This window comes from Megascapheus bottae, chromosome 13 (genome assembly GCF_031878675.1).
Source record: "Megascapheus bottae isolate mThoBot1 chromosome 13, mThoBot2.hap1, whole genome shotgun sequence".
Lineage (NCBI taxonomy): Eukaryota > Metazoa > Chordata > Mammalia > Rodentia > Geomyidae > Megascapheus > Megascapheus bottae.
The window spans coordinates 12,440,864-12,468,555 of record NC_143521.1 but is presented as its reverse complement, the minus strand read 5'-3'; the positions used below and the strand labels follow the sequence as shown (position 1 = coordinate 12,468,555).

The 27,692-nt window shown below is 38.7% G+C and overlaps 1 protein-coding gene across 2 annotated transcripts in view; it reads right to left on the bottom strand.

The window, feature by feature from the left end:
• The window catches only part of Rasgef1b (RasGEF domain family member 1B), a 537,873-nt gene that overhangs the window by 234,580 nt on the left and 275,601 nt on the right, over window positions 1-27,692 (bottom strand). The window lies entirely within an intron of this gene.

Genomic DNA, 27,692 nt, shown 5'->3' with positions numbered 1-27,692 from the left:
AAATAGATTGGGAAGCATTTGCCACAAATAGCAACGTCCTACTGTGGAGACATTAAAATTATGGTTTCTAAGTAGTGATTTGAAACCCAAATCCTGCATTTTGCAGTGGCTAAACTGAGAAAGGCAGAGTCTGTATAAAGCGCCAAATGTCACCAAGAAGAGCCTCTTATAAGAGCAGTGCTCAGATTTACAAGGGATGGTGATTTCTTTCTATCCTTTCCCTATCTCCTGCTTAACTGCAAAAGATGGGTAGAGCTAGGAAGGAAGGGGGAGGGGGGAAAGGGGGAAAGGAGGAGAGAGAGATTGCATTTTAGTAGAAAAAGCAAGGAAGCACTCACTGATATTCTCTGTTGTTTGTGTAAAATAGTTGTCGAGAGTTAGCAAGTCTTAAGCAAACTCAATCTTCTCTAGGTCACCTAATTAAACACCTTCTTTTTTCTTTCTCCCTGGGGTTCCAAACTGCCATCTCTTATGAGACATCATCCCTCCTACACAAAGATGACACAGATTATCAATGTTGCTTAGATTAAGAGTATTATCAGAGCATTTCAGGTCACCTTTCTTTTAGCTAGGCATCTTTCCAGACAGATAAACTATCCTTGTTAGTCTTGATCTCCTTAAGACTGAGACACAGTCAGCTCCTCACCCAGCAAATTAGCAGAGATTTACTCCTTAATTATTGACACTCACTCTCAAAAGTGGTGTGACAAAACGGTCAATTTTATCTAGTACAGGAGAGAGTGGAAATTTGAAAAAAATTTGGAAAAAAAATTAGTGAAATGTTTTTAAGACCTCGTTGTATCCTATCTTTTGATTTAGTAATTAGACATCTAAAAATAACTTATGGTTTATTTACTATAGCTAAGATATGAAACAAACCCAGATGTCCCTCAGTAGATGAATGGATCAAGAAGATGTGGTACTTAATACACAATGAAATTCTATGCTGCCATCAGAAAGAATGACATCGCCCCATTTGTAAGGAAATGGAAAGACTTGGAAACATCATATTAAGTGAAGTAAGCCAGACCCAAAATGGTTTCCCTCATTTGTAATAATTAGTGTGTGTTTAAGATTTTCCTAGCAGAGGAGTGCAATAGCATAAAATCTATGTACATATGGCCATATAGAGAGAGTCTAAGTGAAATGAACCAGAGCATAGGAAATAAGAGATTTATCCTTGTAGTTGTTGTTGATGTTGTTTTTCCAGTCCTGGGGCTTGAACTCGTGGCCTGGGCACTCTTCTTGGACACATTTTGCTCAAGGCTAGTGCTCTGCCACTTGAGCCACAGTGCCACTTCTGGCTTTTCTGTGTGTCTGGTATCGAGGAATTGAACCTGCAGCTTTGTGCATGTTAGACAAGCACTCTACCACAAGGCTACGTTCGCGGCCCATAGTAATTGTTGTTTTTAATGTACTATGTGAAGTTATTTTTTTACTCTTTTCTTTTTTCCTCCCTGTTTCTTTTTTCTCCCCACTTATGCATTATCCTCTGTTGTTGCTGTATCTGACTTTGCTACCTGGTGTATATGTTTGTTTATTTGAATCAGGTAAGGGAAGGAAAACAAGATGATAAGACAAAAGGCCAAAGGATGAATCAGTGATATTCACAAGACAATATGTTGGAAACGAACTTTACAACACGGGAGGGGGTGAGGGAAGGGAAAGTCAGAGACAAACATGGGAAGGGTAAGAATGTTCAAGAAGTGATGTCCTCACTACCTTAACTAATGTGACTGTAACCCCTCTACACATCACCCTGATAATAAAAATATCTCATGGATATAAAAATATAGAAAAATGATTAGCAAGTGAAGTATTTATTAATCAGAACCATTATGCTTTAAAATAGGAAAAATTGTCCAGATACCAGTATCTTGTGCTTGAAATCCTAGTCATTCAAGAGACAGAGATTGGAAAAACACCACTCGACAACACCCCAGGCAAAAAGTTTGTAACACTCCATCTCAACTAATAACTGGGCACAGTTGACTGTATGAAAAGTTCCTGGTTCTAGGCCAGCATGGGCAAAAAATTTCTGCAATTTCATCTCAAAGGAAAGAGCTGGTGTGATGGCACATACCTTTTATCCCAACTATGACAAGAGATGCAAACAAGAGGCTAGGTGTCCATGCCAGCCTGGGGAAAGAGAGAAACTGAACAAAAAGGACTAGAGTTGTGGCTCAAACAGTAGAATACCTGTCTAGGATTGCAGAGCCTTCAGTTAAAACCACCATAGTATCAAAAAATATTTTATTTTTTTAATGTCCAAAATTGGTGGGGTACAAAAATTAGCATATTTAAGAAATTACAACCATATCTCTCATCAAGGGAATAAAGGAGAGAACATTCAGTTACAAAACAGATTTCCAGCCACAGATGAAATACATACCTGAGATCTCAAAGAAAGTTCAACTACTTTGCTTGTTTCTAATTCAAATGTTACAAAGATCTAGTAGATGGGATTTAGCCACCTCCATGTCTTTTCAAGCTCCAGCACAAAGCACAAATCCTGGTTTACTGATTTCTTTAGCTTTTGCTGAAAATGATTAAGGGAAAGGGCAGAATCTCAGCAGTAAAACTTCACTGTTAAGGAAAAACATCCTTCAAATGAAAAAAAAGAGGGGGAAAATGTAGTCCTACAAAATTAAAAAACAAGGGAAGGTTTGGGTTTGGAGAGATGGATGTTGAAAGGTATGACAAAGATCAAGATACACTGTATTCATAAATTGGCTGATTTAATGCAACTCATTTGCATAACTACTTAAAGATAGTATTTATTTAATTTATGCCAGTCCTGGGGCTTAAACTCAGGCCTGAGCACTGTCCTTGGGCTTTCCTCAAGGCTGACACTCTACCACATGAGCCACTGCACCATTTCTGACTTTTCCATGTATGTGGTACTGAGGAATCAAACCCAGGTCTTTGTGCGTGCTAGGTAAGCACTCTACCACTAGGCCAAACTTGCAGCCCCAGATAATTTTTTTACAAAACCTAATAAGGGGCCGGGAGTTTGGCCTAGTAGTAGAGTGCTTGCTGGAAGTGGTGCTGAGGCTCAAGTGGTAGAGCTCCAGCCTTGAGAAAGTCCAAGGACAGTGCTCAAGCCCTGAGCTCAAGCCCAGGACTGGCAAAAAAATTAAAAAAAAAAAACTAATAAAATGCAGGTGGAGTTTTGAGGATTTAAGAGGTTTTGTAATCTATTAAATTTCTAAGTTCACTTTCCATAGAACTTAACTCTTTGACCTTGGTTTTCTATCTAGGTTTCAAATGTGGAAAAAATATTAGCGCTATGAAAACTCTGTGTGATATGCAAGTTTTTTCTGACATATCTCAAAAAGAAGATTTTATTTTATTAAAAGATTACTCTTTGGTAAGGCATTCTCACTAACAATTTAATTTCTACCTGCAATTTGAATTCACCTCTTCATGTCAATATCTGTTAATTACTACCTTTGCCCAAGTGATATGCTGGCTAGAGGAAAAAACACAGTCCATTTTTACCAAGCGGTCACAGATACATGAAGGACATAGATGTGCTGTGTATATAAAGGATTTTTATTATTTTATAGCCTGAAAAACTACATGATACTATAGGAATAGTAAACGAGTATTAGCTCCATCTGCAGCAGAAGTGAGAGTACCAGGCAACTTTTCAGGAAAAGAACCAATCTAAACTCAAGAGAAAGGCTTAATTTTCTGAATAGAGACAACAAGAGGGAACATGTACCAAGCAGAGAGAAAACAAGGAAGGAATAGGATTAGATTATAACCCATAAAGCTATTAAAGTAATGCATACTATGACAGTAAAGGTGTGACCATGGCAGGGAGAGTGACTGGTAGGGAGCAATAGAACGAGGAAACCAGTGTTAAACCATAGGACTTAATAATTGGGTGGCTGTTAGGGGTGAAAGATTTAAGGATTAAGGAGTGACTCCAATCTTGGTATTTAAGCAATGCTACTTAACACTCCTATATTTAGTTAGGGCAAACATTAGCCAAGTAGAGCAAATAAGAAGAGTTGGTATGAGGAAGAGAAGAAATAGCAGACAGGACTTATTCTAGACATGGGAAGTCTGAGCTGCCTCTACAATTACTATTTCTCTAGTAGTGTCTGGTACAGAGAAAGGAAGATTATGCTGGAACTTGATGTTAGAATGTAGAGATTACTGACAAAATAATGGAAAAGGGGTAAGGAGAGACACTGCCTCCCCAGCATCCTACTTTCTCAGCGTTCTCCACTGTGTCCTACTGTTTTCCATGCTGAAGCCCCAATGGAAGTCAAACAACTTAGTCAGACAACTTAATGCCCCACTTAGAAATCTTCAATGTACCCAACTTCACTGGCAGTCAGAGAAATGTCAATTGGAACGACAGTGAGATACTATTTTTTGCCTACTAGACTGGAAAAATTAAAAATTGATAATAATCTACTGCTGGTAAGCACATGAGAAAATGAGCACTCATATTTCTAGCATTTGTGCAAATTGCTGTGATATTTTGGGATTTCAATTACCATTTTAAAGTCTCATGACTTATGATCCAGCACTCCCTCTTTTAAGAATCTATCTTTTTGTTTAGGATGGAGAGAGGGGATTAAAGGGAAAGTGATGGGGAGAGTGCATCTGATATATACATGATGCATATAGAGACATGTCAAATTCCCTTATATGATTAACTGCTGGTAATTGATGCCAAACACTGGTGGTTCATGCCTGTAGTCCTAGATTCTCAGGAGTCTGAGATCTAAGGATCATGGTTCCAAGCCAACCTGAGCAGAAACATCTATGAAACCCTTATCTCCAATAAACTAATCAGCAAAAGCCAGGAGTGATGCTGTTGTTCAAGATGTAGAGCGCTAGCCTTGAGCACAAAGAGGCTCAGAGACAGTGCTCAGGCTCAAGCCCCAGGACTAGCATAAAAAAGAGGGGGCATAGCTTTCAGACAATGCAATAGTCCCAAAGTATCTATGCACAAAAGTCTCTTGCTTCATTACCTATCATAGTTAAAACTTAGAAACAACCCGATGCCTACTAAAAATGTAATGTTCAAGTAACAGTATCTATATCAAGTTAACATTATGCACAGCTGTCAGAAGTTAATAATGTCTATTAATGCTTGTGTTTTGATCTAAAATGATGTCTGTCGGGATTCAGTGAAAAGGAAAGTGAGTGTTCAAGTAGTATATGGTCTGACAAAAGAGAAATAAAAGGAAAAAGTTATATCTTAAAATAGCTATCTTGGCAATAGTTAATATGAATATAGTGTTTACTTTGTAATAAGTATTATCTCAAGTGTATTATGTGTAATATATTTAATATAGCAAATCAAAAAGTAAATTAAATGATCACTCTCTTTTTGCAGATAAGGAATGTAAGCCAAAATAGTTGTCAAGTAACTGGGAGAAGATCACACAACGGTCAAGTGGTAGGCATGGTTTTACACCAGGCAGCCTGGCTTAGAACCTATACGTTCTGCCATTCATATTACTAAAGAAAAATCAAGCTAGAGCTGGTTAAGTTTTTTATACCACTGTCTTGTCAAACTTGTGAAAACTATGCTATTTATAGGATTGTCAAGCAGTGCAGTCAGATATATATGGGGAAAGCAACTCCAAAGATTCTCCTTCAATTTTACAATAAAAATTCCTGCTTTAACTGGGCAGATGCTGAGATCTGAGGATTGTGGTTCCAATCTATCCCAGGTAGGAAAGTCCAGGAAACGTAAATTACTCAGAAAAAGCTGTAAGTGACACTGTAGTTCAAGTGGTAGAGCACAAGCTCTGAGTAAATGAAGCTCAGAGACAGTACCCAGGCCCTGAGTTCAAATAAATAAATAAATAAATAAATAAATAAATAAATAAATAAATATTTTTTGCTCAGTGTCAGAAAAGACTATCTTTCTAAAATATTTGGTAAGGAACAGCTTGGATCTAGCTTAAAACTTCATTTTACACATCCACAGACTCTGTTGAAGCTTCCTCTCAGGAGAGAGCCGGGACAATGGTTGCCAAGCTTCCCCATTTGCCTTAGTGCTTCAGAACCCAAAGCACCTCAGAGAGAAAATTCATTAACAGTGAGCACAAAAGGCGCTGTCTGACAGGGAGCAGATCCCATGAAACAAAGCCCTGGTGCTTTATTTATGTGGCAGCTCACAGCTGCCATGGATGAGCCTCTTGTTTCCAGGGAGCCAGAAAGCCTAGAAGGAGGTCATTCTCCGGTCTGTTGAGATTTAGTCACCTACCAGTGATGCTAGAATAAGATACATTGAATACCAGAATGCACTTCCTCCAGTATACACAGGATGCCCTGCACTCCAGTCAAGGTTCAGATTTCCCTCATTGTACTTCCCCAGTGGGAAGAGCAACCTAGAATTTCTCTGATCCCCTCTCCTGCATTGTTGCTTCTCATAACACATATCCCTACGGACACGTGTTACAGTTTGTATGTAGAGTATTCCCCACACCTCCACGTTTAAAGCCCTACTCATCAGCCTGTGGTGTTATTGTTGTGGAAACTTGGAGGGAAGGAGAGAGAACGAGGGGAAGGAAGTTAGATCCCTGGGGATGCACCCCTAAAAAGAGGCTTCTAAGTTGCCATGAGGTAAGTACCTCACCCCCTGTCACTCACCTCCCCCTGCCCATCCCAATATTTTGCCTTACCACAAGCCCAAAAGCAATAGAGCCAGGTGAAGGTGGAGTAAAACTTTTGAAAAAACGGAACCAAAATATACAATTCTTGCTTTTATACTAAGTATTTTTATCACAGGCTTTGAAAGCTGACCAACAGCCAGAATATAGAATACAGATTTATTACCTTCTCCCTCACAACCCTTCCTCGGGACTGTAGGGTAGCCAGTGTCAGTGATGCTGACCTGAGTCAAACACATGGACTCGCTCCGCTTATTAGAGCACAGACTTGACCTGCTCAAATCAGGGTAGAAGGTGTGACTGACCAACGCTAACTATTTCCATCAGTCCCTGGCTAGCCTCTAGTGAAAGTCTCTGTAGAATCTCTTCCCAAACTATACTTGCTAATTTTGGGCTATCTAGACATCTGTAGACAAATACCACGATAAAGAATGTTTTGCTAAGAATAATTTAAATAAAAATAATAATGCCATTCTTAGTCATGTGTGCAGTAATTTTCTTAAATGAGCAAATAAAAGATTTTTTAACTAGGAACACACACACACATCCACATCCACACATATATTTATACTGAGTCTTTACTTGAGATTTTAGTATTGATAGAAGATAATTTGAAAAGCTTAAAGACTAGTAGGGTAATGAGAAACAGTGTGACTAATGCTCTTTTTATCTCTACTTTTTCAGCAGTGACAGTTCTCAGCTCTTCTGCCAGCATGCAGAATAGAAGGCATGGTTTTCTAGTAATTGCTGTTACAGAGAGTTAGAGGCCTGTCCTTGGCCACCGATCCCCGTGTTTATTCAGAAGTCTGAAGATCTAGCTCTTCTCTTGGCATTGCCTAATGCATTGGTTGCCATTCTTCTTTTTCTGTTGTAATGTTCCATCTACTTTCTGATTAGCAGTGGCCCAGTGGCTTTAAATACTCCAATGCAGCAGCGCCATACCCCACCCCACCACTAGAAGGGCAGAGAGAAGAGGCTCTAATAAGCTGGCTGGAAATGACATTTGCCCTGGGAAGTCATCACTAAGCTAAAGGTGAAATCTTATGTTTTAACCACTCATCACGTAAGATCGTCATGAAACAGATTCCACAAAGGGCTTTCAACAAAGGTCAGAAAACAGGGCTCTATTCTGAGTTGGGGTTGGGGAGGGTACACTTGTTGGCACTTGAAAGATCCTTCAAGTGAGAGACTGAAAATGCAATTACTTGCTTGGAACAGCTGCATGCAGGCAGCCACTCTTTGATGAACAGGGAACAAAGCACTGTACAGGCATGAAGCTAATTTATCTTCCTCATAATATAAAATGTTCCATCAGTTTTGCAAGTAGATTTATTGAACACATAAGCCCTGAAACATCCTTTTCTACAGACTTGTAAAAATGTCAGCAGCTTCTTTCCCTTGATGTTCCTATCTGTCAACCGCTTTGTTGGGGCAGGCTACCAATGAGAATGACACCATGTATCTAGCCGGAATATGACAATTAGATTCACAGGGGAGATTGTCTCATGGACACAAACCATGACAAAAATATTAGCAATGGTATCACAAATGCTGAATGAAAGCCTATGGATGGATGATTGCAAATCTATTACTGCATGCTCTCTCGTAGTACACAGACACATGCTTACTGCACAGAAGACTCAAAGGTTGGCCTCCTAATAATGGCAAAGAAATTATCTCATATATGAAAGTGTATTTTGCATATATGCAAAATAGGACATTTGAGGACCTTACTAATTAGAAAGTAGACAAAAAATTACATCAGGAGGAGAAAAATAATAACTAGTGCAAAGAGAAGAGCTGGATTTTCAGATTTCTGAATGGGCAGGATGTGGCCAAGGACAGGCCACTAACTCTGAGTAATTGTCAGAAACCATTCTTTCTATTCCCTATGCTGGCTGGAGAGCTGAAAACTGTCACCGCTGAGAAAAACAAAGGTGAAACCAGTGGCTCACACTTGTAATCCTAGGAGGCTGAGATATAGAATCCTGGTTTGAAGCCAGCCTGGCGGGGGGGGGAGGGGGAAGTCCCCAAGAGACTCTTATCATAAACTATTCAAAAAGGCCCAAAGTGGTGCTTTGGCTTAAGTGGTAGAGCACTAACCTTGAACACAAAGAGGCTTGGGGACAGCACCCAGGCCCTGAGTTCAATCCCCAGGAGCAGGAAAAAAAAAGAGTCTTTCCCTAACAATAAAGAGTCTTTCCCTAACAATACTAAAATCTTGATCGAGATGTCTCTGGCTGCTGCATAAAATACAAATTAGATTTCTGAGTACTGATGAAAATGTCTTGTTTTATGAGAAGGGGTAACAATGTCTGTTAAGTAATGCACCTTCTATCTGGAGAATATAATGTAACCCTTCTATTAATTATAATAAAATATATTTAAAAATGTCTTCTTTCTTGTTATGGATAATGTTTATCTGTTCCCCTGATGGCTTTTTTGAACATAATTTGATGTCTTTTTTATTTGAATTTTTCTTCTGATTTCCAGAACCAAATGCTGCCTGCTAGCTAAGGATATCTACATGGGAGATAAGGAGGTTCGATTCTGAAATACACCCTTCCCTGGCCTCTCAAGCTTGCTCTTGTTCCAAAGTTCACTGTGAGGAGTGCTTTCTCTACCAGAAACTTGACTTAGTGTTTTTCTACCCTCTAATGTGTCAACTGGGGTACAGCTAGAAGAGTGAATCGCAAGTCTGTCTTTGTGAGTAGTAACTAACTAGAACACACAGTTAATGTCACTTATCTACTCTGTCCGATGGACAGTAACTATGTCTCATTTCTCCACATTCCAGTGGATTTTCTTATACCTGACATTGGCTATCACTAAGCTAGACCATATAAAGTAATTTTTAAATTATTTTTGAGCCATTCTTTGTTTCCACTGATGTCCAGCAGTAATGTATATTATCACACTTAACATTGTTCACAGTTGCCTTTGCTATATACTTGTGACAGTTTTTCTTCAGTTGTTTGTAATGAAATTATGCGCAATAAAATAATGTGTGATTTGATCTGGAAAAAAAGAAAATATAATAATATCAACCACATACAATTGTTGTAATAAAAAGAAAAGAAACAATGAAATGATGTGTGGAATGCTGAGAACAGCATCCAACAAATAGTAATAAAACACAGGTTTACCATCAGTAACATCTTCCACACACAGAACTATCTTCTCTAACCTCAGCGTCACTCTTCCACAGCTTCCACACATGTCATTTTTAGTTCAAACATCAACTATACTTTCTTCTTGTCATTTTCATATTACTGCTACAGTAATCTTTCTAGGGACAACCTTAGATAAGGAAAATGGGTACTTGCCCAAGTCAACAGAGGATAGTGGAAGAGGGAGTCACAGAAACTTTGTCTTTCTCATCTTTTCTCATCTTTTTCTCTAACTTGGACACACTACACACACACACACACGTGTGTGTGTGTACATACATACAGGCATATGTATAAATATATATATATATATATATACAAGTAAAAAATTCCTGAACTGGTAGATTTACCTACCATATACAGTGAACAGCAAAGTATAGACAAGACCTAAACCACCTCTCAGATACAGCCTAATGCTTTGCATGTAATAGATTAACAAAAGCTCTTGTCAAATGGTGAGTTGGATGGCAATTATTTTATAGGTCCCAGATAATATACTATTATTTAATAATAAAGAAGGCTAGGCTGTAAGGCAAAAATAAGACCAGAGGTATTCTTCTCAACCTTCTGTACCTTGGTTGTTCACATATGAATCTGCAAATGCTGCATAATACCTGTAATGCACATGTCATGACCAGCACAACTGTCCACCCAGCAAATACAACAGAACAGCTGTTGTGCACCTGACTTTGTCCTCAAGAGGGCTAAGGACAACTGGGTTGTACAACTCAAAACACTGCTTCTTTTACTGCCCCCTCCCCCAGAAAGGTGTGGATTAAGGCCCTGGCTACGCACACCAATAATTTCATTTAACTGACATTTTTCATTGTCATTTCTTCTGACAGTTTGTTGAACACAATGCGCCCCCTTTCCGTTTATGTAATGCTTCATAGTTGAACTGTCTGAGTTTCCCATTCAATCTCATAATGACACAGTCACATCCTTCTGAATACCATGGATAGCTAATTAAGAAAAATGGAATATCAGGAACCACACAGGAAATAGCCATCTTGACAGAGAAGCTGGCTTGCTTTCTATCTTAGACAATGGAGTGTTTGAGGGAATAAAGCTTCAGGGAACATCATAGGTCCTAAACTATCATTGGCTTATATGTCTGCTGAATGGTCCCTTCTGGACCTAAGGCCCTGCTTTCTAATGGCTAACTGATATTCCCATTTGAGGACCAGTATAAATATCAGTCACCTGCCATATTAGATAGATCACCTGAATCAAAAAGGAGATTCACAGATTTGCTCTAGACAATGCCAGGGAATATGAAAGTACCTGAAAACTATAAGGGAGGGAATGATTTTTCTTCAAAGACCTTCATTTTCTATGAGAAAGTAAGAATCCCATTTCCTCTGCTTATGTTTTCCCTTGACCTGAATTCTAAATATTTAAATTAAACTCAGATTGCAACACACACATATCCATACCATTACCACTTGTTAATTGCCTAGAGCAGACTTTTTAAACCATTCTGAATATTACCCCCTATAGATCCTTTTTAGATATTTTTTCTAATCATACCCACTTCTGTGTAAGTTTAATATCATGTATACTGTTTCATGCACACATATCTGTGTATTATACATGACAGACCTTTTGTAACCTTTTATAACTTCCTTGAAGATGATATACACCTCTGAAAATGTGTAGCTAGAGAGAACAGTTAATCTAATTACTAACATAAAACAAAATCTTACTTTCTACTTGATTTTTGTTTGATCTAGAATAAAACCATTCCATGTGCTCAAACTTAGTTCTCTGTTGGAAGCAGGGAATTTGCTGCCACTGATACTGAACTACACTCCAGGGGCAGTGCTATCATCAGCTCAGGAAGGGGTGTGCACGAATGCTTCAACTCTCAAAGCTTGCAGAGAATCACTGCCTTTTGTCTACATAGGCTATGAAGGCTTATCCTCTGCAATTCTGCTTTGAGCAACTCTCAGGGTCTAGCAGAGTTTGGGGATATTCCATATGGTTGGCTGAGACCAACTGAGCACCTCTCAAATTCTCCCTCAATTCAAGGTTTTGATTCCAAGTGCTCTCTAATAAATCTTTCTCTCAGAGTCTCTAGGGAAAATCCAACTAAGATCTTTTCATGACTGCTTCTATTTTCTTACATTGTAACCTCAGCTTTTCTAGTATTCATGCTCTTAAGTGTTCCAGTGTCTCTCAATGCCTCCCTTTCTGTCTTGATAAATACTACTCAATAATCTACATGTCGGCATCTCCTCATTTAAATTCTAGTCTCTGAAGTACTGTTGCAGTCCAGGAAGTTTAAAAATCATCCATCAAGTTATGGGAGTAGAATATCACAATTTACATTGCAATTCACTTATTATCTGAACACTAAAGGAAAAATGAAGCTTGATTAATGCCTTATAGACAAATGTCAGGAATATATACATGATTGGCAAAGTATAGCAAAGTTAAATACAAGGAATACGAAGTGAGATATTCAGAGAATCTTGCAGTTTCCCAAGCTCAGAGGACTTGCTGTCTCATTTGTAGCCACTTACTTTCAATGCTTGCATAAATGAATCAATAAACCATCTTATCTTTTAGAATCCTTAGATGATTTTCAATGGAATAATAGTATCCACAAGACTTCTGTACTTCACATGAGTTCGTTGACTATTTCATGGCAGTATTGAAGAATTATCAGACGTAAAATGGTTTTCATGTTCTCTCTTACCAAAACACAAATATATTTTGTGACACTTTATGCACCAGGCCTAGAAATTACTCTAGGAAATATTTTCAATATACAACAATAAATTGTAAATGCTTCATGTTTTCCTTCAAATCTGTCCCTGCATAATGAAGAAGTGTTTTAACAATGAATAATAATTTTGAAAATCGCTTAGAAAAAAAAAGCAGAACATTTTGAAAACAGATGTCTGGTAACATTTTCATGGTTACATGATCATCTTGCTTAAAATATTCTTATCTTCTTTCTTTAGAGACTTGCATCTATTTTTAAATCTTCTAAATAAAGACCTTGGGTGTAATTTGAGGCTATTTCTTAGAAGTGTATGGACTTGATTTCATCTTAGTCGTTTATAAGAGCAACTGATTGACAGAGTGGTGAAGTTGAAAATTTATTAGCTGAGTGCGATAAAAAATGATCTGTGCAACTAGCAAATACGATTAGAAAATAAAAGGATAAATTATTTTAGTATGAACAAATGTTCATCTTCCTATGCTTGTTGAGGTATCTTTTCCAGCTACTGTAGCCATGCGAACAAGATATTCAAGAAAACAATTTATGTTCAGTTCTTTTTTTTAGATATTTTTAATTTTTTTTATTTTTTATTATGATTAATAGAAGGGTTACACTATATTCACCAGATAGAAGGTGCATAACTTCACAAACATTGATACCCTTTCCTATGACATGGTCCCCATTTCCCCACCACCCTCCCCCTGCTTATCTTGATTTCCCCCTTCCATATCCAGTTTCAAATAACCAATTAAGCATATATAAAATACATCAGATAACAAGGTGAAATATTGTAACAATATGAGATAACTAAGGGATGGCAAAAGAGATGAGAGATATTATGTTCAGTTCTTAAACAAAGTATTTACAAAGTCTGGTTGTTATAGTTTTTTTTGTCTGCTTATTTCTTTATGGCAGAAAGGGGTCTTGCACTTGGTAGAGAGACATTCTACCTAGATCGGGTTGTTTGGGTGTTTTTTGAGTTGAAACATGGCTTCACTCTGCACAGCTCAAGGCTGGCCACAAACTCGTAATACTTTTATCTCTGATTCCCCAAAGTTAAAACAAGATTTGTGTATTAATGTAGCATATTCATTCATACTCTTTCACCAAAATTATAGTAAGATTCAACAAAATTACTAGTAATACAAAATTACCTGTATACTATTTTCCTTCTTAGTGCTTCATTTTTTCCCAGTTCTGGGCTTGAGCTCAGAGTGTGAGCACTGTCCTTGGGGTTTCTCACTTGAGCCACAGCACAATTTCCAACTTTTTTCTATGTATATGGTAACCAAGGAATCAAGCCTGGGTCTTCGTGCATGCTAGGTAAGCACTCTACCACTAAGCCAAACTCCTGTCCCTGATTCATTTAATTTTTTTTTCATTTTGTGGGTCTTCTAATGCATAGTGCCATATTGGTATAGAGTTATATGCAAGTATTATTAGCATGTTTTAGATGAATTGATCAAAATATTTTACAAACACAAAACCAAAAATATTTGAGGAAGCTACTTGTGGCTATGTTTTGAACAAGTGACAACAAAGTCATAATATAAACACAACATATATTTATTCCATCTTGGTTGGGGGGGGGTTGGAGAAGGAGAGGAGTCAAACGCCCCATTTAAGTATCCCAGGGCCAAAATCAACATTTTGGTTAGAATTCTTTCTCCAGAGGCTTCAGGGAAAATCATTTCTGGCTTCTTGCTACTGCAGGTGGAAGCCCCTATTCCTTGGCTTATGGTCATAGCATAGCATTCCAATATTCAGGACCAGCATCTTCAGGTCTCTCTCTTCTTTGTATTGTTATCCCCTTCTCCTTCTCTATGTGTGTACAATCTCCCCATCTCTCTTTGCTGAGAATAAAAATGCTCGCATTTTAGCCAAGCAACCCAAGATTATCTTCCCATCCCAAGATCTTTAACTCTGCACATCTCCTTGTTCATTTGTTTTTTTCTTTGACAGACACAGGTTCTAAGATTGCGATGTGGACGCTGGGGGAGTCACTTACCATAGGCTCTATTGTAATAACTTTCTCTGCTAGGTATTAGTACCCTGTGAAAAGCTTGCTAAAAAGAAAAAAAATGAGGGCCAGGAGTTTGGCCTAGTGGTAAGAGTGCCTGCCTAGCATGCATGAAGATCCAGGCTTGATTCCTTGGTTACCATACACATAGAAAAAAGTTGGAAATCATACTGTGGCTCAGGGTAGAACACTAGCCTTGAGGAAAGCCTAAGGACAGTGCTCAGGCCCTGAGCTCAAGCCCAGGACTGGCAAAAAAAAAGTGAGTAAACATGTGTCTAGTCTCATCCTGACTTAGTAAGCTTGAGAGTGCTATAGGTTTAGAAACACATTTTTTTAAACAACACTAGCTAATTTTGATGAACAAGCTTGGTTCTTTGAGATGCATTGTTCCAAAATGTCTCTGTTCCCCATCCTTACTATCCTTCAACCCATCAAATTTGGAACAGGAAGCTATATGTATGTGTGTTTGGAATTTCTTAGTAGATATTTCCTTTCACATCCACTCTCACAGCACGTACCATGGAGTTGTCTGTGTTGATGACAACATTAGCTGTCATAAGCATCCTATAGAGTGGCCACAGTTAGAATCTTCATTTTACAGACATGCAGTGGTAGATAACTTGCCCTAGGCCACATGCTTCTAATTGCCAGAGTTCAGAGTGGTGACATTTCAATCTATTTATGTTTGTTTACATCTATTCCTCTTTCTATACTTATGCACCTGTTTGAAGAATCTTCAAGATGAATGTCAGTACCTTATGATACTATTTTTTAAATATATAAATGTGTATCTCTCAAAATTCCTTAGTTATCTGGGATGTATAAAAGTGGTTTATGAAGCTAAAGTTGGATATAGATTGGGATTTTTATGGAACAAGTGGGGAAACTGAAGAACATTCCATTCTTAAAGAAAAATTCCAGAAATACAATTCTAGGACAAGTTCCAATATATCTTACTGAAATGTGAATTAAAACCCAGGGACAGATCATACATGATCACGAATACCACGTTGAGAACAATGAACAATAAATAGTACCAGGTATTATGGAGACATACACATTATTTATATATGTTCCCAAAGGCTTTGATTGCATAAAGCCCAAAAAGTGACTTTGTATTTTTAACCTGGACTGGAGGATTAGCTCAGAAATACCTGACCAAAATAGAAGAGTAGGAAGAATTTCCTAAGCAACCTATTATCTACTACTGACTATATGACAAAGCTACTCAATATTATAAGCAATTTGTTATAACATACCAGAAAGAGCATCTCTAGATACCAAATGAAATGAGTTTCATCAAAAACATGATCACACACCCTTCTATAATGCCTATACTGGCTCCTCTTTCAATATCAGATGTTCCCAAATCAACTCTGGATAAAGACCTTGTTGAATCAATTACAATGAGAGTGTACATATTACTCTGCACTCTCTCACTTTTCATCTACTGTTCCAAGAGCATGTATGTACCTAATTGGATTTTTGTTAAGAACACTTATAACAGCTTAAGTCTTTGTATTTAAGTCTTTTGATATGACAAGCACTACTAGTCTTATTTAGCATTTTAGTGTTCTTTCTCTCCTGGCTATCGTGCCTAAATTATGTTTAAATTCTCTTGTACTAAGGTATGATCATACATTCAAATTCTGGATTATAAAATTAAATAATGTCATGAAGATTCCTTCTGGCTTCTTAAATGTCAAGTTTCATGAGATTCACTTTTTCTCCAGTGAAAAGGATACCAAGGATTTAAGAGAAGATAGAGATATAAGATGGAAGCAATCTGAATCTCTGATTGGCTGAATAGAACATGTTATGCCTCCTAAGTAAGGGATGATTTTTATTATTTTAACTATTGCAATGTAGGTTTGTTACATACAACAGTTACCCTGCATTGACTATTCTATTAATATACATTATCATGCATTATTATTCATAATGTAAAGGTTTTAGAGCAAGTCAGGACTACTAGGATTTAAGCTACAAATATGTGTATATATATATATATTTGAACTTTTAGAGGTAAATATAAAAGACTAGGCGATAAAGATCGAGTAATATCTTTTGGTCCTGTGCTAATTTACTACAGCTCTGATTTTTTTCTTTTATTTTTATTGTAATTAATAGAAGGGTTACATTATATTCACCAGATAGAAGGTGCATTACTTCACAAACATTGATACCCTTTCTCATGTCAAGGTCCCCATTTCCCTCCCCCCATCCCCCACTCATCTTGATTTCCCCCCTTCCCTATCCAATTTCAAATAACCAATTAAGCACATATAAAATATTTCAAATAACAAGGTGAAATATTGTAACAATATGAGATAACCAAGGGATAGCAAAAGAGATGAGCGATAACATAGTACATTAAGGACAACAGTCACTCATTATATGGCTTTTGTTTCCTTATCCTGGAGGTCCTTAACATTTAATGTCATACTATTTGGCCTTATGTCTCTAGATTTTGTTCTATTGTAAATCTCTGCTAGGAGACCCAAGGTTTTTACTGATTATGACAAATGAGGGAAACCATTGAGCCTAAGTTCCTTTGAGTCTGGCTTACTTCACGATTTTTTTCTAAGTCTTTCCATTTCCTTACAAATGGGGCAATGTCATTCTTTCTGACAGCAGGATAGAATTCCTTTGTGTATGAATACCACATCTTGTTGATCCACTCATCAACTGAGGGACATCTGGGTTGGTTCCATATCTTTGATATGGTAAATAGTGCTGCAATGAACATCCTTGTGTTAGTGGATTTAGTCTGTTCTTGTTTCTGGATGATTGGGTAAATGCCAAGTAGTGGAATTGCTGGGTCATAGGGGAGTTTTATGTTTAGTCTTTTGAGGAACTGCCATATTGTTTTCCATAGTGCTTGAACGAGTTTGCATTCCCACCAATGGTGTAGTAGTGATCCCTTCTGGCCACATCCCCTCCAGCATCTGTTGTTATTAGTTTTCTTGATGCTGGCCATTCTAACGGGAGTGAGGTGGAATCTTCAAGTTGTTTTGATTTGCATTTCTTTTATGATCAGAGATGTAGAGCATTTCTTCATGTGTCTACTGACCATTTTTATTTCTTCTTCAGAGAAGACTCTTCAAGTCTTTGGCCCATCTTTTAATGGGATGGTTGTTACTTTGGAGATTAGTTTTGGAGTGATTCAATTTTTTGAGCTGTTGATATATTTTAGATATGAGGCCTTTATCTGCTGTATGATTAGTGAAGATCTTCTCCCATTCTGTAGGCTTCCTTATTAATTTACTAGCTATGTCCTTTGCCCTACACAAGCTCTGCAGTTTAATGCAGTCCCACTTATCCAGTCTTTCTTACAGCTCTGATTTTTGAGGGCAGAAAAGAATGTAATGCTTTCCAGTCTGAGAATTCAAAGTAACTATAATTCAGAATGTAATTAACTATAACTTTTACACTTAACTTTAGCCAAAAGAATGAGAAGTAATCATTTTTAAAGACTCATCATATACATAAAACTATCTTAATCTTTGCCTCAGCCACTCCTGAATGAAATCCAGCTGCTCTAGCTATGAAAATCATTATTAAGATGACTATAGTTATTTGGTCCTTGGTGATTCTCACAGAAACAACTGTAAGATGAAATAGCCCACTGCTGAACTTCCAGAGTACAAACCAAACAAATTGAAGCAAGTGTCTCCATTCATTTTGTTCTATACTTTCTTGCAAGAGATAACAGAATTCAATACCTCAAGGTAAAGGTCACTATGGAAACACGGACTCAAACTGACTGTACTGTTATAGGCAGAAAGAAAATGTGTAGCTGACATATTTGTGGTATCACTAAATGTCAGGACTTGTCATGACCTTGAACTGCATAATGATTTTCTTACAGTTCCTTAGGGTTCCAGGAGAGAGGGGAAAATCAATGGTCAGAGCATTGAGTCATCATTCAGGATCAAGGCCTAGTGCCTTCTTCATGTAAAAATCTCTTGCTAATGATTCGTCAAGGGCCCGATGCCCTAGTCCATGTTCCTGGGAATACCCCTGTCAATGAGCTGCTCCCCTGCCAGAGTTGGTGAGCATGGCATATTCCCAATTCTTCTGAGTATTATTGTCCTGTGCCATCCTAACTCCCCCCAATTGCCTGTCTTTGTCTCCTGTCAAATACAAAGAGAAAGAACTGACTTCTTAAATTTCAGTTCCTATTATGTGAACATCTGTGAGCAAATAAACTGTGAATGTGATTTCCATCTCTTCATTTGCTTGAGACCCCCACATTTCATTTCCAACCCATTGAGGCCCAATGCACCTGGCAGATGAGTCAGTACTCAGTGGGGTGGCTTTAAATCACTAAATTATTCAAAAGCAATAAACAAAACATGGACTCCAATCCTTTCACTGAGAGAGGAGACTGTATTTAGGAGATTATCACTTTAGGCCATCATTTAGGAAATTACCTTTCAGTCTCAAACAAACTGATAATAATGCATGGATCAAATGAAATTTTCCTGAGTTTTACTAGACAAATCCCTGTCATTTTCCACTGTGAGTATACATTGGCTATCATTAATATAGTGCTATTGGAACATAGCTGAGATGACACACGGAAACTTTACTATGCCTTGTAAATATAAATGAATCTAAAATTTAAGACAAAATAACATCTTAGATCTACATAATATGGATGTATTAGAGGAGTTGTATTTTACGATGTGCTGCCATCACCATAGTGCTTAAACCAAGGGTGAATAGATGTAGTGTTAAGTGCCTTTGTCTGTTGGAACCTGGATCATTTTTCTTTGGTCTAACATGACTTTGGGGTTGACAGGCTGACCCCAAGTCAAGTTACCCTAAATATTTGTAAAGTTGGTGAGATATATATTTCCTTAGAGAAACAGAGTTTTGGATTTAAAGGTAGATGAATCCATAAAGAAGGATGCTGTCTTTGGACTATGGCTTTAAAACAGGCCACATCCAATTATCCACCAGCATTTACTTCAAAGCTTCTTAGAAAAGTAGATAGTTAAAGAGCTCTGGATGCCATGCTTCCAAATTAGGGAGTGGAAATCTCACAAACTCATTCACCTTTGTATGCAAAGTGTCCAAAGACATCTGTGGCTTGGAAAACACCTGAACCCACATAGTAGGCAGATTGGACAGAGGAATAGCACTGGGGCCCTTGTACATCACTTCTCTCTCAGGCATGGTTCTTTCATAAATAAGAGATGTCTTGTGCTCTGAATACTAGGTGGTCAGTGTATTCACACATGGGAGGTATCACACTCTCCACGGGGGTAAATATAAAAGCTATAAAGTCTTTGTTGGATCATCGCACATAATTCCTGTTGGATAATGACTATAAGGAAACTTCTGTGTTGCTCACTTCTCCATTCATTCAGTACATATATATGGAGTGCAGATTCATGTCAACTGTCACTCTTTGTGCTAATGATACAGCTGTGAGTTAAAGGCTGAGGATCCTGTCTTTATGATGTCTCCTAAAGACAGTGAAGAACCTGTCGATGGTGACTAAGCCCTATAAAGGGATTAAGTAGGAGGCAGAGATAAAACTAGAGAGATTCACTTTAAATATTAGGGTCAGAGAAAAGTCCCTCTGACATTAAAATGACAGTTAGTCAACTTTAGCATTTAGTCACATTTAGTACTTACGACTTGAGGTCTGAAAAGGGGTTAACCACATTAGAAAAACCAGGAGATGAGTATTCTAGACAGAAAAGGGCAAGCTCCAAAGCCCTGGGCACTAGACAAACACAAGCAGGCTTTGAGCAAGGCTGAGAAGACAGGAGCCAGAATCCATCGAAGGCAGGCATGGACAATTGATTTTAAGGCAATGGGAAGACTTTGAAGGGTTTTAAAAAAGAAAATGATACGATCTAATTTATGTCTCTTTGGCTGTTCTGTGAAAAGGGACTAAACTGGGTGTGAGTGGATGATGCCAAGACCAAAAATAAGTGAAAACATGGTCCATGCATCCCAGAAGCTTATGATGTGAGTGAAAGACTGTAGTACAGTGTGTGTGATGCATACAGTAGGGTACAGATGCCTAAAACGTGTAGCAATGAATGGATGATCTGATCTCCAACACCTAGCAAATTAAACTTGTCTGAGTCAGATGGATATGATATTATTTAGCATAAGACTTTGAGCTTCATGCAAAACTAAAGTGATACAACTTGTTTGTCACTAAGCGTTTTATCTGAAGTTGACAGTTCCACATATGGAGAAACAAAGCTGTGGCTAGTGATCACAAAATGTCAAGGTGACCTATTTCAAGTCTATTTGAAATTCTTTTTTTAAGAACTGCTTCCTGTCTCTAGCACCATGCTTTTCTGGGTTTAGTGAACTCTGCACTTTCACACTGTAGTAGTAGCTAACACCAACCGTGTACACAGGAAGAGCTATCCCTGAGGCCTGCCAAGCTGCCCGACTCCACACAGAACCCTGAGGTCATCTTCATTTGTAAGAGTTGACAGTGGTGAAGCTACTCTCAGGACCAAGTGAGCAGTGGGAAATCTGCAGGGAGGAGGAGAGGGGAGGATAAGTGACCACTGACCCGGGGGAAGCATTCAGAATGGACAATTAGGAGGCAAGCATGCCTACCTCCTTGACCTGATTATGTTTTTCCACCTATGCAAGGAGATTGGTTCAGGGGGAGGCAATATGAACAGACAGTGACAAAGGAAGAAGGGGATGGAGCTTAGGGCAGAGGGATTTTTCCCTTCCTTCTCCATCTTTACCACCTGCCACCAGTATACCAGTGCTACTTGCTGGAGACCTTGGGCTTCCATACTAAGAGCACACTACATAGAATTTCTTTAATGATCAAAGAGCAATCAAACTGATCTTACATCTACTTCCTTTTCTCCCTAACCACCTGATACTTTGTCCCTCATTCCAGCAGACTTCTCCTCACATTTGGGGTAAAATATCCCTGGAAGAAAAGAGGCCGTAGAACGGTTAACTGTGCTACTTGAGGAGGAGACAAAAGATATGTGGAAGGAACAAGTAGAATAAACTTAGATTAATAAAAGGTTGCTCATTGTCCTTGAAACTCCCATCAATGCTCTGACATCCATTCAGTTTTCTTCCTCTATGACAGCAATGATGTTTTGTAGACTTATTATTATTTTTTGCTTCCTTTATTTATTTCTTTGTTTGGATGCTTGTCCTGGGGCTTGAACTAAAGGCCTGTATGCCCTGACCCTTAGTTTTTTTTTGCTCAAGGCTAGCACTCTATCATTTAAGTCACAGTTCTACTTCTGACTTTGTGATGGTTAATTAGAGATAAGAATCTCATGGACTTTGCTGCCTGGGCTAGCTATGAACCATCCATGATCCTTAGAACTCAACCTCCTGAATAGCTAGGATTAGAGGCATGAGCCACTGGTGCCTGGCTATAGTATTAATATTATTTTATAATAGGCATCAATATAAAGCCTTCCTGATCCCTCTTAGAAATTCATTTGTTTAGTCACCAGTCCTTGTGTTTTTGTTTTGCCAGCACCAGCTACAACTTACACAGAAACACATGTGGAATCTTGTTAGTTGGAGAAATCACACTGCCTCCCCTTCCCTCAAGTCCCACCATGCCTATAAGGACTACCAAGCACATTTCTTTCAGAGAATGTCAGGGACCTCAAAGTATTATAGTGACTCTTTACCCTCAGTTCCTTTGGGATGTAGTATTTTCTATTAACTTTTCAGTCTCACTACAATCATGTTCTAACTAGGGAGTAGCCCAAACCAAATGCTTATCCCCTTTTTCTTTGCCAGGGATACAGCCCAGTAGGTGTTTTAAGGTGGGACAACAGACTGGATGCCTGATTTTGAATCTTGGTGCCACTATTTACAAATGATCACCTAATCACCTAATTCAGCCATGCACTGGTGCTTCATGCCTTGTTTACTAACTACTCAGGAGGCTGAGATCTGAGGCTTGAGGCTAGAAGCTAGCCCAGGCAAAAAGTCTGAGAGATTCTTATCTCCAGTAGTGAGCTAAAAATGAGAAGTAGAGCTCAAGTGGTGGAGTGCTAGCTTTGAATAAAAAAGCTGAGCAAGTGTGTGAGGCTCTAAATTCAAGCACCATTACCAGCATTTAAAAAAGCCAAACAAAAGAAAACACAAATGACCTAAGTAAAGCTGCTAATAGAAACAATATTAGCAACTAATCCTTATGACTCCTTAAGAAGAAAAACATGCATACCTTAGAATAGAACTGTGTCATACGATAAGCTATTATTGTAAAATGCTCCCTAGCCTTATTAGATAATAGAAGAGGAGCTTTCTGTCTCATCTCAGATTATAGAAAGATAAGTATAACATATGAAAACTGTCCACAGGCCTACATCTTTGGTGGAACAAAAATCTCAATTCATCAATGTTGTACAGTTTTCAATGCCTGCTCCAAAATATAGCTCGGATGCTCTTTTTGTAAGTATCCCAGACAAGTATTTGAGACAGGTGGGCCTTTTTCCATTAGAAAGGCCTGCTGTGGGCTCTCACTTGCTGCCTTTAGCACAGAGAGGAGAATGGCAGGCCAAGGTGTCCTGGGAGGGAGCCTTCCCTGAGTGACAGCTGGTCTTGTCAAGAGTCATTACTACTATGTGCACAGACCTCCTGCCAAAACCCAAAGGCACAGAGGAACAGCACTCTCCCTGCCCACCTGTCAGCCTGGTCCAAGCACAGCAGAAAAATTTGCTCTTTTTTTTCCTTCAAAGAGTCCAGCAAGCCCCAGAGCCTTCATTAATGCTCTCATCGTCCGTCAAGGCCAACCTCCTCACCCTCCCTGAATGAACACATACTATTCGACCTATTCTTCTAAGAAGGGGATTAGCCCAATTAATCTCTGGACAAATGTCAAGGAGTCTGGGGGAGGAGACACCTTTCAAGTACTGCACCCTCCCAATAGCAAATAAAGCCAGCCATTAGCCCATGCTGCACAGCACCAGGGCCAGCAAGAACAGCTGCCAGCACAATCGAGCCAGGCCCTCTTAATCTCAGGCTTTACTTCCTAGGGGATCACTTTCATGCCAGCCTGTCTTGACAGACCACAAGCATCAGGCACTTGAGCTCCCCTCCTGCCATCTGGGAGTGGAACTGTGACCAGGAAGGAAACTTCAGATCAGAGGCAATTTGGGATTCAAGCTTGGACCTCCTCTCAGCTTCCCTCCCTGCCTCAATCCCTGCAATTTAGGCTCCTGAGTTCTCTGTCTTCTCCTTTCTCAGCCCACCCACCCTCAAACGGCAGGTACTAGCACCCAAAGCAGCCCAGGTTCAGAGTCTGAAAAATGGGAAGAAGCCAGAGAGGGAGGTGTGGAGGGGGGCGGGGATGAGAGTAGAAAAATTCTTATTATGTAGAAACAAAATTGTCCATTCCCTCTCCCTGCCACACCACCACCATAGATTTCTTTACCCTGACTCATAGAATCTTCAGAAAAGCCCTAAGAGAATTTCCTGTTTACCACAATTCCCAGGAAGATTTTATTCAAGCCATTCAAGGGACTGATCGTATTTGTAATAATTCCCAGAAAAAGTGGTTTATCGATTGTTCTATAAAGCCTTTCTCACTTTTTTAATTTGTAAAGCATTTCAAATAATCCTTTTCTTTCTCTTTTCTCCTTCGACCTCTCCCTCTCCCTCCTTCTCTCCCTTCTCCCCCCCACCCTCTCTGTCGCCAGCAAAACCTGGCTTACCCAGCAGGCTATTAAATAGCACTCCCACTTCCACATGCTACAGTCCAATGATTCAGTAATTAATTTTCATAATGATGATCTGGAAGAATTTCTAGAGTTCCCTGGAAGATCCAAGAATTATCTCCACCCTACAGTTATGCATATGCTTTGGGGATAAGAGACAGTCTGGGTGTCCAGCCCTGGGGGTGACACATTGTAGCTGTGTGATCTTGAGCAAGTTATCTAATGTCTCTGCCTACTACCATTTCTTCATCTGTAATGAGGTTTGTTAAGAAAGATAATTGCTAACCTTCTAGTGATGGAACGTGTCCTATGAACCATTCACAATGCCAAATGAGTTACCCGAATTACCTTAGTCCTCACAACTGGCATTAGTAAATTTTATTAGAGTCTAATTTGTTAAGCATTAGCAACACATGTGTGGCACCTACAGTGACTGTAACCAGAGAAGATAACTGGCATGTTCACTTAACCTAACATCTCACTTCCTGTGTGTTACAAGGCATGGCATGCAGTTTGTTTCAGATATTGCCTAAAATGCTTTCTGTTCAGATGTGGTTTTGAATTCAGAAAGTTGAAGACTTTTGAGAGACAATATGCATAACTTGTATTACAAACATAACACACTGGTCTGAGATAGCATACTGGAATTGAACATATTGAAAGTACTGTAGCAAAATATGAATTTTCTCCCTGTAGAGGACAATAAAATCTTCAGATGATCTAAAAACAGGTTTTATTGCCAACAGCAGTTGAAAATAGTTAAATTTGCTACCAAATGAGTTTTGCAACAATTTTTTATCTATGTTGTTTGGCTCTCAGAATTTTTCAGATAAAGGATTATACACAAACATACTACATTAAGAGCCAGGAGTATGGCCTAGTGGTAGAGTGCTTGCCTAGCATACACAAAGCCCTGGGTTCAATTCCTTGGTACCACATACACAGAAAAAGCTGGAATTGATGCTGTGGCTAAAGTGCTAGAGCACTAGCCTTGAAAAAGCTCAAGGACAGTGCCCAGGCCCTGAGTTCAGCCCCAGTACTGGCAAAACAAAAAACAAAACAAAAGAACCACTGCATTAAGAACCAAGTAGTATCTATGGCATACAAACTCTCTTCTTAATTTTAATTATGTTCTAAAATTCATGTGCCAGAGATTTTGCATATAGAGAGTCCCTTCTTGAATACTTGTTTGTTAAATATGACATCTGAAATATGATGTAAAACTCAGTGTTAAAATCTTTCAAATAAAAAAAAACCAAGATTTGGAAATCACAATAGCCCAATAGCTAAGTGCATAGCACCACATGTAATGAAGTGTATCAAAATAAACTCCAAAAATTGGAAACAAGATGTTCTTATTATGTCCTATGTGCAGCTATTGCTATTTTTTTCTGTTTTAGTTTTCTAAACCCTTTGTATTGTATATAAGTTTATCTGACCCATGGAAGGGAAAGGGAATCATTGAAAAAACAGGACAAAGGATAAACTAATGCAACAATGATATGCTCACTACAGCTATGATGGAAATGAACTTTATAACGGGTGAGTGGGAAGGAGATTGGGGAGGGGAGGGTGGGAGAAATTGAGGGAGTGGTAACAGTGCTTAAGAAGAAATGTAGTTAAAATAATTTTTAAATAGAAATGTACTCATTATCTTACTTACACAACTGTAACTCATCTGTTCATTACCTTTACTATATTTACATATATATATATATATATATATATATGAACCAAGATTATAGTCTTGAGATTCTGGTAATGATTTCTGTGTGATCTTGGGCAAACCATGAAACTTCTGTGTTTTCAGATTCATCTACAAAACTGGTAGCCACTCCTGTCCCTTAAGTTAGGCAGAAGTAGCTATGAAGATCCAATGACAAGGCATTGATCAGACTATTCTGAAGTGTTTAGAAAATGAAAGTTGCTTATTATCTTGCAAAAATTATTTTCAAAATGATTTTACTGTGTGTGATGTCTTGCTTGAAAGGGGATCCTTCCATCAGAGGTGATCCCTGATTACATATCTTCCTTAGGCATTGCTTGCACATCAATGAAATTGTTTCCTCAGGGAATCAATGAGCATCGCCTCTAGGAGGTCCTGATAGGGTGCTGGCTCAAACAATGGCAGGTACTGAATACCAGGAATGCATTTTGTGCTTTGATGGATCAAGTTGTTCAAACATCAGGCTGATCCTAAAGTGCTTCTTCAAAATCTTGCTTGGGTCTCTCTAGTCAGTGTGGTCTATGAAGAGGGTAGGAATCTGGGAGTCTCTGATCGAATCTCTAGTCCCAGCCTGGTTGCCAATGTTCTGCATGATCCAGAGAAAGTCATGGCATACTTTTCAAATGACCTGCTGAGTATCAGGTCAGCTGAGCCTGTGTAGACTTGAATGGCAAATGAGAACTCCCCTCTGCTGTTTGGTGCCACCAAAGAGAAGATGAGACTTCCCACAGACCCAGGCTCTCTGTCTCTGGCTGCCTGTCAAAGACCTACTTGGATGTCATCCACATGTGCTGCTGTGCAGATGAGTCTAACAGCACCATAGCAAACTGAGTCCATCTGCCTATCTTTTCCTTGTCATTTACTCCTCAGAAGTCAGGGCAAAGTCCCTGGCCGGCTATCACCTTTGCATAACTCTATGTTGTTCTTTCAGACTAGAGCCACCATGGCTGAAGGATTTGTCCTTGGCTCTATAAAATTAACTGTCAGTGTTTTCCAGTGCATGTGGTAACCCTCCTGCCAGGAAGCAATCGAAACTACATGCCTTCGGCTTTGAGGTAGAGGTCTCATAAGAAAGAAAATTTAAGAAAATTTGTGTGCATTAATTTCACATTAGAGGTCTGAGGAAGTGTATCTCAGTAGTAGTTTAGCATATGCAAAACCTTGGGTTTGATCTCATGATGAAAGAAAGAGAGAGAAAGAAAGAAGGAAGGAAGGAAGGAAGGAAGGAAGGAAGGAAGGAAGGAAGGAAGGAAGGAAGGGAGGGAGGGAAGGCAGGAGGGAGGAAGGGAAAGGAGTCCTAAATATTCCTTTTCACAGAGAAAGGCCAAGGCTAAGTAACTTTGACTATGTAATGAAGCTAGTACTTTTTTTCCCAGTGACTGAAGGATCTCCTGTCATTTAAAACCACATGTTCCAGGATACATATGAAAGTAGCATTGTCCATATAATAGATTTAAAAAAATCACTGGATGTAGCACTGGAACTTCCCTTTTCTTGAGGGGGTTGCTGTGTAATGATGGAGACTGCTTTACAATATGGACTGCTATATAGTATTACATTTCTCACCTACAATAATTTGCAGGGCTATGAAAACAATGCCCCCACATTGCTCTGGGAGCTACAGTATTACTTTACCTGAAGGTTCAGTGAAATTCTTGGAGGAAGTAACTTACTGTCATCTAGACCTATTTCATCATTTTTGT